Here is an 11,981-nt window from a genome sequence, read left to right on the forward strand (position 1 = left end):
GAATCGCTTCAATTGAGCCGAGAGAAGCAGGAGCTGGAGGAGACTATCGCTGAAATTCAAACGGAGGCAGAGACTTCGAAAAATAAGACGACCATGGCTGTGAACGGTGCAAGGATCATCGCCCCTTGGGAAGTAATGAGAGAGTAGCTCAAAGGGCAGGCCCGGAAATGGAACTTGCACAAGGAGTTCTCTCAGTACAAGACGGTGGTTTTGGCTGAAGCGGAACTCGAGGGTACTGAACCTCCCTCCTTTGAAGACGAACCAGCTATTCCTTCATCTAGGCGCGGAAGGCCATAGAGGATATCTGAGCTTTTCCAATAACGGCCTTGGGCGGTTCGTCCTGGCTTCTTGTACCTTGAATTTTGTTGTTGAATAATATTCTTTGCTTTGTTCGGAATGGTTCGTAAGACCTTTGAGTGCGGTCTCCTGGGCGGAGTTTTAGGGCCTAGGATCGGGGTCCTCTTGTGGCGCCTATAATTCAGGGGTATTATCTTTGCTGAACACATTTCGTATCTTTAGAACACGGGAGTGTCTAGATAGGCTTGCAGTCGTGTTATAAAGGGTGGATCCTTGTAGGGCTGACCCCTTGAATGGATATCAACGTCTAGGACCTGGATCCTGTTGGTAGATTGATTGAATCCTGAAATGATCAGAAAAACGTTAGACCTTGTAATCCATTATTAAAAACCTTAGTTTTAGACTTGGAATGAAAGATCCTTGCTTGGAACTCTAGAGTTCTGATGTTAGGAGTTTTGAGGCTCCTAAGTCAAATGATAGTATAGTGGAAGTAAGTTATCGAACCAGTTCTGAGGGATTCAAATGCAGAGAGAATGCAAGTATTTTCCTAATCTAAGTGCAATCAGTGAATTAGATGGTTTTTAAACTAAAACTAGAATGCAAGTAATAGAAACGATACTTTTAAGTTATTGGAAAGGAGAACTCATGGGTATAGGGATTTCAGACCTTGGGTGATCAAGTTTCGAACTAAGGACGACAAATGAATCAATCAAACTATTAACCTTAAGCCTAGACACAATTCTAAGCAAGCTCTATGTCTAGATGAATGCTAATTTGCTAACATGTCTCAAACATCAAATGTCTTTGGTTGAATAACATGCAAGCAATCATTACTAACAAGTCTATTAGCTATCTTAGCATCTTTAACAACAAATATCTTTGGCAAAGTACACTAAGAGCCTAGGAGAGTTGACTCAGGCATTTCATCAAACACCTTTTGGGTGGGAAATGCCTAGAGATCACCTTTTGGGTGGCCTACTCAAATGATGCATTAAGATCACTCTAATATGCAAGGAACAAGTATGATTTACACCTAACACATCCTAGAACTAACCTAATCACCCTAAATCTCCCTAACCCATGAATCCAAAAGTGGATTACTCACTAATCTCCATGATTCCTCTTAAACCCATGATGAATTTCAGATGAATCATATAGAGAAATAGAAGAGAAACTCACAAGAACACAAGAACAATCAAATCCAAAAGGGAACTTTTCTTGAGAGAGTTTTGTGTATTCAATAGATAAAAGATCATCTGCCAATGGTGGCTACAAAGCATACTTAAACATTAGGTTTTTCAGTGCAAAAACGTGCACAATAAATTGCAAAAAGGTCCTTCAAAAATAATAAAATCGTGCAGCTGGTGACGCGGAGCGACCCCAGAGAATCGCTCAAGCACGTCGCTCTGGCTTCGGGAGCGACCTCGGGTGGTCGCTCTGAGGGGTCGCTCTGACCTTGTTTCTTCGTGTCTCTGAGTGATGAGAACGCGAGCGACTTGGAGGTGTCGCTCTGGGAAGGTCGCTCTGAGAGGTGGGGCACACTGACTCCGTAGGGTCGCTCTGGGAAGGTCGCTCCGATGCTTTGCTTGTCCAATGATCACCTTTTCACCTCTTTTGAGCTCCAAACACATCCAAATGTCTCCAATAACTTCATGAGGTGCTCCAATACCTGATATAGACATATGTATGCAGAATGCAACCTAAACATGTCTAGATCCTAATCTATATGATGAAAATGCTTATGAATGAATGGCTAAAACAATGCAAATATGCAAGATATCAACTCCCCCACACTAGTCATTTACTTGTCCACAAGTAAACTTTCAAGGGCACAGGAGAAGAGGTTTGAAGGAGGGACTCATAAACAACAGAAACTTTTCTTAGTTCTCAACCTAACAACCTTGCATAATCATACCAAATAGCAAGAACAAAGATTTTATCCATTTCTAACTTCTCTAGGCCTATCACACCTCCTTTGATCTCTACACTCATCATGCATTCCTACAAGTCCACATCTCTCTAACATTCAGGAAGCAAACTCAATAGACATCTCACAAATGGTCAACTGGTCCAAGTCATTTGGTTTGGTAAGACAAAGGCTTTAATGCAAGTGAAATCAGAGGTTCAAAATGATCTTTTAAGGTGGTTTACTCTCAAAACAAAGTAGCTTTGACATTACACATAATATATCTAAGAAAGGGATCAACTCATGCATACAATGCTCAATCTCCATTGTTCTACCCTTTTCCAAACATACAAGATATTTAATTATTCCTCAATGTCAAACCCAACTCACATCTCTCACCAAAAGATTCCAAGAACATTTTTCACTTCAGACTCTTTCTTTTTGAAATCAATAAGGGGTTTTCACAAATTTTAAACAAATCCCAGCTCCTAACAACTTTGCTAGCCCCCTTTTTATTCTTTTTTTTTTTTTTTTTATATTTGGGGGCCAAGACTTTTCACAATAAGAGCTAGATACTTCTCCACTTATCCCATAAAGACTAATCACTTAAGCACAAAGAGTCAAACCTTTCATATTCCCAAATCACAATCACAACACTCACCCCCTTCCTATAGCTAGACAATAGAGTGACTAATCTAGCAAGAATGGAGACTAAGCATTGTCGTTCCCAATACTCTCAACATTATGCACATGTAAAGCTTTCCAAAGAGGCCTCACTCAACAAATAATGATGGATCAAAAAGGAGGTATGGGTTTTGGGAGTGGAGTACCACTTGAGTTTGTCAAGAAGATTGGTAAAAAGGATGGGACAACTCAAGTGTGTATATCCATGACTTAGTACACAAGGGACCATATGCAAGAGACATTAAAACAGGAGCTTGCTTCAAAGAGAGAGTATCAACAGTCAAATGAGTTTCAAGAGGAGCATTCAAGGCGCGAAGTTTACAAGCTTTCCAAAGGTTGCTCAAGCTACTTGTCATGATTACAAAGGTCAACAAGTTCAGTCCTTATCATGAGCTCTTTACAAGGTTGAAATCCCCCTAATGCATTAATGCAACCTATATGCTTCTAGACTCAATCCTAAAAATGCAAATGATGCAACTAAATGATTCTTTTTGTGTTTTTCAAAAAAAAAATTTATTTTTTTTTAAATTTTTCTATGTAAATAAGAATGTAATATGCAATGCATGAGACTCAAAATCATGAAAACAAACATGATCAAATGTTTGGCACCTCCCCCACACTTAAATTACACAGTCTCTGTGTGAGTGAGGTACCCAATGAAATTCTAAAATGCAAAGAAAAGATGGGAGAAGGGAAGTTTTCAGTTACCTGAGACGGGAGCGAGGTGGAAGGGTCGCTGCGTCAGGTCGCTCCCAGCTGGAGCGACCTCGTGACGTCGCTGCGGAGACCTCGCTCCATGGTCAGTTTTGCTCCGGAGGACACGAGGACCTCTGGGGGTCGCTGTGGGCAAGTCGCTCCCAGCTGGAGCGACTTCTCTCCCTCGCTCCATGACCTCGTTCTGATTTCCTATTTTCTGCTCCACACCTGAACACAACTTTATTTTCCCATTGTTTTATGCAGTAAGATGAAAATGTAAATACTAATGCAATATATACAAGGATACTCATGAGACTTCCTCCCAAGTGAGCTTGTTTTAAGTCTCTACCTTGACTTTGCCTCTTTTGGATCAGGCTGGGGTAGGTGCAAAAAGTGGAGTTGACATCCCATCTTCCTCAGGTGGTAGCTCATCAAAGTGATCATCAGCAGGAGGGCCCATTTCTTCAATGATGAAGGCTTGTCCAAACACAGTGGGGTTCCTCATTTTCTCCTTGATGTCAAAGTGGAGGATGTTCTCCTTGCCCAAATGGAGGTCAATCTTCCCTTCCTTCACATTCACAATAGCTCCTGCTGTAGCTAAGAATGGCCTTCCAAGAATCAATGGGTCTTGAGCCTCCTCACCCATTTCAAGGACCACAAAATATGTAGGTATCTCATACCTTCCAATCTTCACAGGGAGGTTCTCTAGGATGCCCACAGGGTACTTCACTGAACGATCAGCCAACACCAGAGAGAGTCTACACTTCTTGTATTGAGTGAAGCCAAGCTTCTTTGCCACAGACAAAGGCATCAAGCTGACACTAGCTCCTAAATCGCAGAGACACTTCTCAAACACCATAGGTCCAAGAGCACAAGGTAGTGTGAAGCATCCTGGATCCTCTAGATTCTCTGAGCATCAAGCCTCTGAATGATGGCATTGCACTCATGACTCAGAACCATCATGCCCTCCATCTCCTTCTTCTTAGCAGCTACAACATCTTTCAGGAACTTGCTGTATTGAGGGATCAACATGAAAGCGTCAATGATGGGCATTGTAACCTGAGCTTCACTCATCTGCTTCTCAAACCAAGCCTTGTACTTCAGAAGCAGCTGCTTCTTGAATCTACCAGGGAATGGAAGTTTGGGTTCATAGGGAGGAGGGACAGGAGAGCTCTCACTTGCTGGAGCAGCAGATTCACCATCTTTTGTTGTTTTCTTCTCTTCTCCAACCTTTCCTTTACCCTTGACTTTCACAATCTTCTCCAAGATCTCAGCATCTGTCTTCTCATCAACAATGACCACTTCATCATCCAGGTTGATGGCCACCTCCTCACCTTGTTTCTCAGCATCCTTGGTGAGGGTTACATGAGTCAACTGCTTACCACTCCTAAGTGTGACAGCTTTTGCTTCCTTGGGGTTTTGATCTGACTTTCCAGGTAGAGATCCTTGCTGGCGGTTCTGGTGGGAGCTCATGGAAGCAAACTGATTCTCCAAATTCTTGACAGAAGAAGCAAGGTGGGAGAATTTGTTGTTGAGCTCATTGTAGCTCCCATCAATCTTGGAGTGAAGGTTCTTCAGCTCATAGCCCACATGCTTCTCACTTCTAGTCTGAGACTCCAAGATCTGTTTCAGTAAGGCATCAGTGCTGTTCTCTTGAGGGGCAGAGGAGCTAGGAGAGGAGTTTTGCTGAGGCTGATAGTTGCTCTGCTGGTTGTTTCTAGGCTAATAACCACTTTGCTGGTTGTTTGAATAGGGCTTCTGTTGGTAGTTGTTGTACTGAAAGTTGGGTTCCTTCTTGTACAAGCTACCATTACTGTTGATGAAACACAATTCTTCTTGCCCTTCCAAACCCTCGACCTCATTGTCAGTAGGAGGTATCTCCTGGCTTGGGTTGCCAACAAAGTTTACCTGCGCTTGTGTGGCCTTATCAGCAATGAGTTTGTCAATCTTCTCCTGAAGAGCCTTTATCTCATTCCTTGTTTGATTGTCATCACCTCTACTGCTTCTGTCATGGTCTCCACTGTAGACTGCATCACTCTTAACCATGTTGTCAACCAGAGCCTCTGCCTCTTCCTCAGTTCTCCCCAAAAAGAACCCATTGCTAGCTGTATCCAGTCTGGCTCTGTACTTAGGAAGAGCACCTCTGTAGAATGTGCTCAGGAAGCTCTCCTTAGAGAATCCATGGTGTGGGCACTGAGCTTGGTAACCATTGAATCTCTCCCAAGCTTCACTGAATCCTTCCAAGTTCTTCTGTTGGAAGCTGGAGATCTCATTCCTCAACTTAGCAGTTCTTGAGGTAGAGAAGAACTTCTCCAAGAATGCCCTTTTGTAGTCTTCCCAAGTGGTGATGGAGTCACTTGGTAGAGACTTCTCCCACTGACGTGCCTTATCCCCCAAAGAGAAAGGGAATAGCTTGAGCTTTAAGGCATCCTCTGACACACCATTAGTCTTTGACATACCACAGTAGCTGTCGAACTTATCCAAGTGATCAAATGGGTCCTCCACAGCTAGACCATGATACTTGTTGTTCTCTATGCAGTTTAGCAGTCCTTACTTGATCTCAAAGTTTAGCAGCCACAGCTGGTGCTCGGATTCCAAGTCTAGGACCATGGATGTTGGGGCGGTCATAAGTGCCAATGGGGCGAGCTGGCCGCTGTTGGGGCCCTTGTGGAACATTGTTTACTCCATTGGGGTTCAGAGGATTTTGTGGATCAGCCATCTCAGCTTCCTGTGTCTGCAGTAAAGCTTATTGCTCTTCTTCTCTTCTTTTTCTAGCACACTCTCTCTTTAAAGCTCTGATGTCTGCGGCTCTTGGAACAAGGGTTGATGTACCTTTGCTCCTCAAGTTCATACACCTGAAAATCACAAAGAGGTGAAGAAGAGAATCAGTAACTTACGAAAAATAAAAATGACTTAGTCTCAAGCAAATGACTAAATCTCAATGTTTAAATCAAACTCAGAATTTGGCAACGGCGCCAATTTGATGTTAGGAGTTTTGAGGCTCCTAAGTCAAATGATAGTATAGTGGAAGTAAGTTATCGAACCACTTCTGAGGGATTCAAATGCAGAGAGAATGCAAGTATTTGCCTAATCTAAGTGCAATCAGTGAATTGGATGGTTTTTAAACTAAAACTAGAATGCAAGTAATAGAAACGATACTTTTAAGCTATTGGAAAGGAGAACTCATGGGTATAGGGATTTCAGACCTTGGGTGATCAAGTTTCGAACTAAGGACGACAAATGAATCAATCAAACTATTAACCTTAAGCCTAGACACAATTCTAAGCAAGCTCTATGTCTAGATGAATGCTCATTTGCTAACATGTCTCAAACATCAAATGTCTTTGGTTGAATAACATGCAAGCAATCATTACTAACAAGTCTATTAGCTATCTTAGCATCTTTAACAACAAATATCTTTGGCAAAGTACACTAAGAGCCTAGGAGAGTTGACTCAGGCATTTCATCAAACACCTTTTGGGTGGGAAATGCCTAGAGATCACCTTTTGAGTGGCCTACTCAAATGATGCATTAAGACCACTCTAATATGCAAGGAACAAGTATGATTTACACCTAACACATCCTAGAATTAACCTAATCACCCTAAATCTCCCTAACCCATGAATCCAAAAGTGGATTACTCACTAATCTCCATGATTCCTCTTAAACCCATGATGGATTTCAGATGAATCATATGGAGAAATAGAAAAGAAACTCACAAGAAAACAAGAACAATCAAATCCAAAAGGGAACTTTTCTTGAGAGAGTTTTGTGTATTCAATAGATAAAAGATCATCTGCCAATGGTGGCTACAAAGTATACTTAAACATTAGGTTTTTCAGTGCAAAAACGTGCACAATAAATTGCAAAAAAGTCCTTCAAAAATAATAAAATCGTGCAGCTGGTGACGCGGAGCGACCCCAGAGAATCGCTCCAGCACGTCGCTCTGGCTTCGGGAGCGACCTCGGGTGGTCGCTCTGAGGGGTCGCTCTGAGGGGTCGCTCTGACCTTGTTTCTTCGTGTCTCCGAGTGATGAGATCGCGAGTGACTTGGAGGTGTCGCTCTGGGAAGGTCGCTCTGAGAGGTGGGGCACAGCGACTCCGTAGGGTCGCTCCGGGAAGGTCGCTTCGATGCTTTGCTCGTACAATGATCACCTTTTTCACCTCTTTTGAGCTCCAAACACATCCAAATGTCTCCAAATTTGTTCATGAGGTGCTCCAATACCTGATAGAGACATATGTATGCAGAATGCAACCTAAACATGTCTAGATCCTAATCTATATGATGAAAATGCTTATGAATGAATGGGTAAAACAATGCAAATATGCAAGATATCAAGTTCTAGCTTGGTTTGAACCCTGAGATTCTTGAGCCTTAGAGGTCCCTTACCTAGGCCCGAAGGCCGTTTTATTGAACCCGAAGGTTTGCTCATTGAACCCTGAGGTTTTCTGAGTGTTGGGGTTTAATCTTTAGATCCGGGGACCATGATTAAACCCTATGGATACCTAAAACCCGGAGGTTGATGCTTTTGAACCATGAGGTTCTTAGCAAACCCGAAGGTTGGTGTTTAGGATTCGAAGATCCTTGAACCCTGGGGTTCTTACTAGATCCGAGGACCAGTTAGACCTGAAGGCCCTTGATCGACCCTTAGGTGATCTAGAATCCGGAGATTCCTTACAGACCCGGAGGCTGCATTGAACCCTGAGGTTCTTTTATAGACTCGGAGGCCGTACTAAACCCGGAGGTTATTATATAGACCCTGAGGCCGTATTGAACTCTGAGGTTCGTCATAGACACTGAGGCCGTATGCGTTATGGGAAGTTTGTGATCGTATTCTGCTCCCCATGGGGGAACCACTACCGATCTGTTATTGAGAAACGTTATCATCCTCATTCATGAAATGTGATGAAGATATGTGCCTATAAACTCAATACTAATTGTGTATTACAAAAGTTTCATCAAATTGACTCTACAAAACAAAACTGGGAAATCTGCGTCCATGTGAACGATGAAACACAGTTGTTTCCTGACACTGCGTGCTAGATTGTTCGCCTTTAAATTCTTTGACCGTGGTACATGAACGACCTCTGATCTGAATACTTTAAAAAATGTTTTTATTAATAATTGAATATCATCAAACGTGTATATAATTATTTCCGTCGACTACTTTATAGTAACTAAATTTGTATATTGTATCTCATCCCCTAATTCTCATACACAACAAAATTTTATGCCTCATCTATACTATTAAAGCAGGATCTTATTGGCTTTTTTACTATAAATACCCTTTTATTTATTACCATTGCAAATTTCATTAAGGGCAATCAAGTAATATTAATAGCACATCTATATTGGGTCACTTTTTTTGGATCCAGCCCACTGCCACGTCAGATCTTTCTTGGGCCGATTAAGAAATCAGCCCACTGCCTTTTTCTTTTTAATCATTCTTAATATTTTGTGTAGTGAACAAAAATTAATCACTTAATTATTATGTTTTTTCTTTTTTTTAACATAATTTAAGCATTCATAAAAAATTTTGAATTTTTTATTGAAAAGTATAAATCTTTATTAAAAGTATATAATTTTTTATTTAAAAAATTAACCACATAAAATTAATTTATCAGAGTTATACCATTCGGGTACGGATCGGTTCTTTCGAGTATAGGGTTTTTTGGGTTTTGAAATTAAATCCCATTCGGGTATTATAAAATTTCGAGTCGGATTCGAGTCGGATCTTTCCAGATCCGGGTGGGTTCGGTTCTCATGTATAAGAATCTGAAAAATAACCAGATAACCAAAGTATCTAAAGCGGGTTCGGTTATTTTACTCAAAGTAACCAAAGTATCCGATTCGGTTCAAAATTTTGTATCCAAATTACTCAAAGTAACCAAAAGTAACCAAAAATATCCATTCTATACAGCTTTTTGGGTAAACTTTTATCCAAACTATCATATGTTACCCAAAAAATACTCAAAAGTACCGAAAATAACTACTATGGTTAACTTATAATATTAATTTAAAAATATTTAAATAATTATAAATATAATTAAAACATATATTTTAAGATATATATTCACATTTCGGATATCTTCGGATATTCATTCGGTTCTCGGTTCGAGGCGGATTTGGGACCGGTTCTTCGGATACAACAATTTAGAACTCATTCGAATATCTACCCCAGATCTAATTGGGTTCAGGATCCTGATTTTTGGGTCGGTTTCGGATTGTTTCTTCGGATCCGAATATTTTACTTAGGCCTATACTCATTTAAAATGAAACACGATAAAAAAAGATAAAAAGCTTAAGTCTTTTATAAAAAAATAAATATATGAAAATATGACATTTACTAAATATTTGTCAATTTAGAAAAAATAAAGGAAAATAAACCCGCGCTTTCAAAATCTAGTTGTATCTTATAAAAGGTTTGTCAAGTTTGGTGCTGAGATACAAACTTAATACATGGAAACTATTAACGTGCTTTGAGATGTATGATTCCTATTACACTATAATAATATTTACGGATTTTAAAAGCGTGGATCAAAATCTAATATTAAAAAAATGGTTTGGGTTCAGGCCAGTTACTGCTAGGTTTGGGTTGGTTCGGATCTATAATTTAAAAAAAAAATACAAGTAATTAAAGGATACATTTCATGTTTGGATATCTAGAACTTAAAAAACCTAAAGTACCTAAACTGGACTCAAAATACCAAAACTCCAAATAATAAATGAAATTATTGCAAAAGAAAGTCTTATCTGAATAACCAAAAATATCCACAGTTTTACTTAAGACACGAATTATTTACAAAAATCCAAAATTTTACCTAAAGTCCAAAATTATAAACTAAAACCTGAATCAGAAACATAAAAATATCTATGATACCAAAAATATAATGAAAATACCTATATATATATATATATATATATAAGAAATCAAAGATATTTTGAGTATTCCACCTGGTCTAGAATAAGATACTTAAAGATACTTTAGCCTAGATCCAAAATGAACCTGTATTTTTGGAAAGATTTTCTGTTTGAGTTTTCCAATCCGAGTAAATACTTATATCTTCATAAAATAAGTTTTAAAGAATAAATACGCGCTTTAAAAGCGAATTTTAAAATCTAGTTTCAAACAATTAGTAAAAAAATATCTATAAACTAATAAAATATCATATCCCGACACTGTTAATTTATGTTGTAATCTCATAAAATAGAAGATAAATCTTACATCTTAGATTTTATTTATTCTTATTTCAATTGATAAAATATTACTTAACATTATTTAAAGTCTATCTATTTTATTTTCCCTTTTCTTATATCTAAAAATGTTAAATGTTATTTAAATTTAACCAAAATATGATCCTTTGATTAAAAAGTAAATCTGAATATATACTAGTAGACATACATTTAAAAGAATAAAATAAGAGTGCACATAATAAATATATAACAATCATACATCAATCGTAAAAGTTTGTTATATATAAAAACAAAGTAAAGCATTACGCAGATAAATTAATCTTTCAGTCATTCAAATAGAAAGCTATACGGAAATAAAATAAAATTTGGTCAAAACTGCACACAATTCTCACAATCTGGCGTCTAATTTTGGGGTCAAAATTGGTCATATCGACATCAACGATTAAAATCACCCAAGAATCGTGTTATTTACAAGAATGAGCCAAAACTGTCAATATAAAAATTTTGTATACGTTAGAGACACTGCTTATATGCTTCCCGGATTTCAAGATTTCTTATGTTCCAAGAGCGCGTAATCAGATTTCAGACTTTTTAGCTAAAACTCCTAGATCCTTCCATAGGAAGTTACATTTTGTTGGTTGTTCTATTCCGGTCTGGTTAGCAAGACCACCTCAAGCTTGAGTAATAAAATAGTCGTTTGCCGTAAAAAAAAAAACAATTATGTATACATATTGTCTACTTAAATAAAGTTACATAGAACAAACTTCATACATTTCTTTCGAGGAAGGAAATAAAAAAATTTCTTCCCAAAGAAGAATTATCCGGAAAAACATTTTCTCGAAAGATTTTTGTGAGACACATAACAATTTTACGAAACAATCTTCCATAAAAGAAACTTTGTGAAGTTACTAAGGAAAACTTCAGTAAAAATAGAAAGAAGTTTTACGAAACAATCTTACGTAAAAAAACTTTGAAAAGTTTCAGTGGTAAAACTTTTGTAAAACAAGCAAAACAATTCTGGAAGCATATGAAAGCATCAACGAAGAACGAAAGAGACAACACTATCTCTCCTCTCCTACTCATGCCTTTCTCTCGCCTCTCTCCTTCCTCATCGCGCAAAACCTCCCTCTTTCTCCTCTATCCTCTTCCTCATTGCCATAACCTCTCCTTGGATTTCCCACATCGCCCTCTCTCTCCTCCTCAT

The 11,981-nt window shown here is 38.8% G+C and overlaps 1 non-coding gene across 1 annotated transcript; it reads left to right on the forward strand.

Moving 5' to 3' along the window:
• Positions 1-5,759: 5,759 nt before the first annotated feature.
• Positions 5,760-5,866, forward strand: LOC130512097 (small nucleolar RNA R71). Its single transcript, XR_008945658.1, has one exon. It is a non-coding gene; the product is annotated as a small nucleolar RNA R71 (small nucleolar RNA).
• The last annotated feature ends 6,115 nt before the right edge of the window (positions 5,867-11,981 follow it).

The sequence above is a fragment of the Raphanus sativus genome, chromosome 4, assembly GCF_000801105.2.
Source record: "Raphanus sativus cultivar WK10039 chromosome 4, ASM80110v3, whole genome shotgun sequence".
NCBI classification, from domain to species: domain Eukaryota; kingdom Viridiplantae; phylum Streptophyta; class Magnoliopsida; order Brassicales; family Brassicaceae; genus Raphanus; species Raphanus sativus.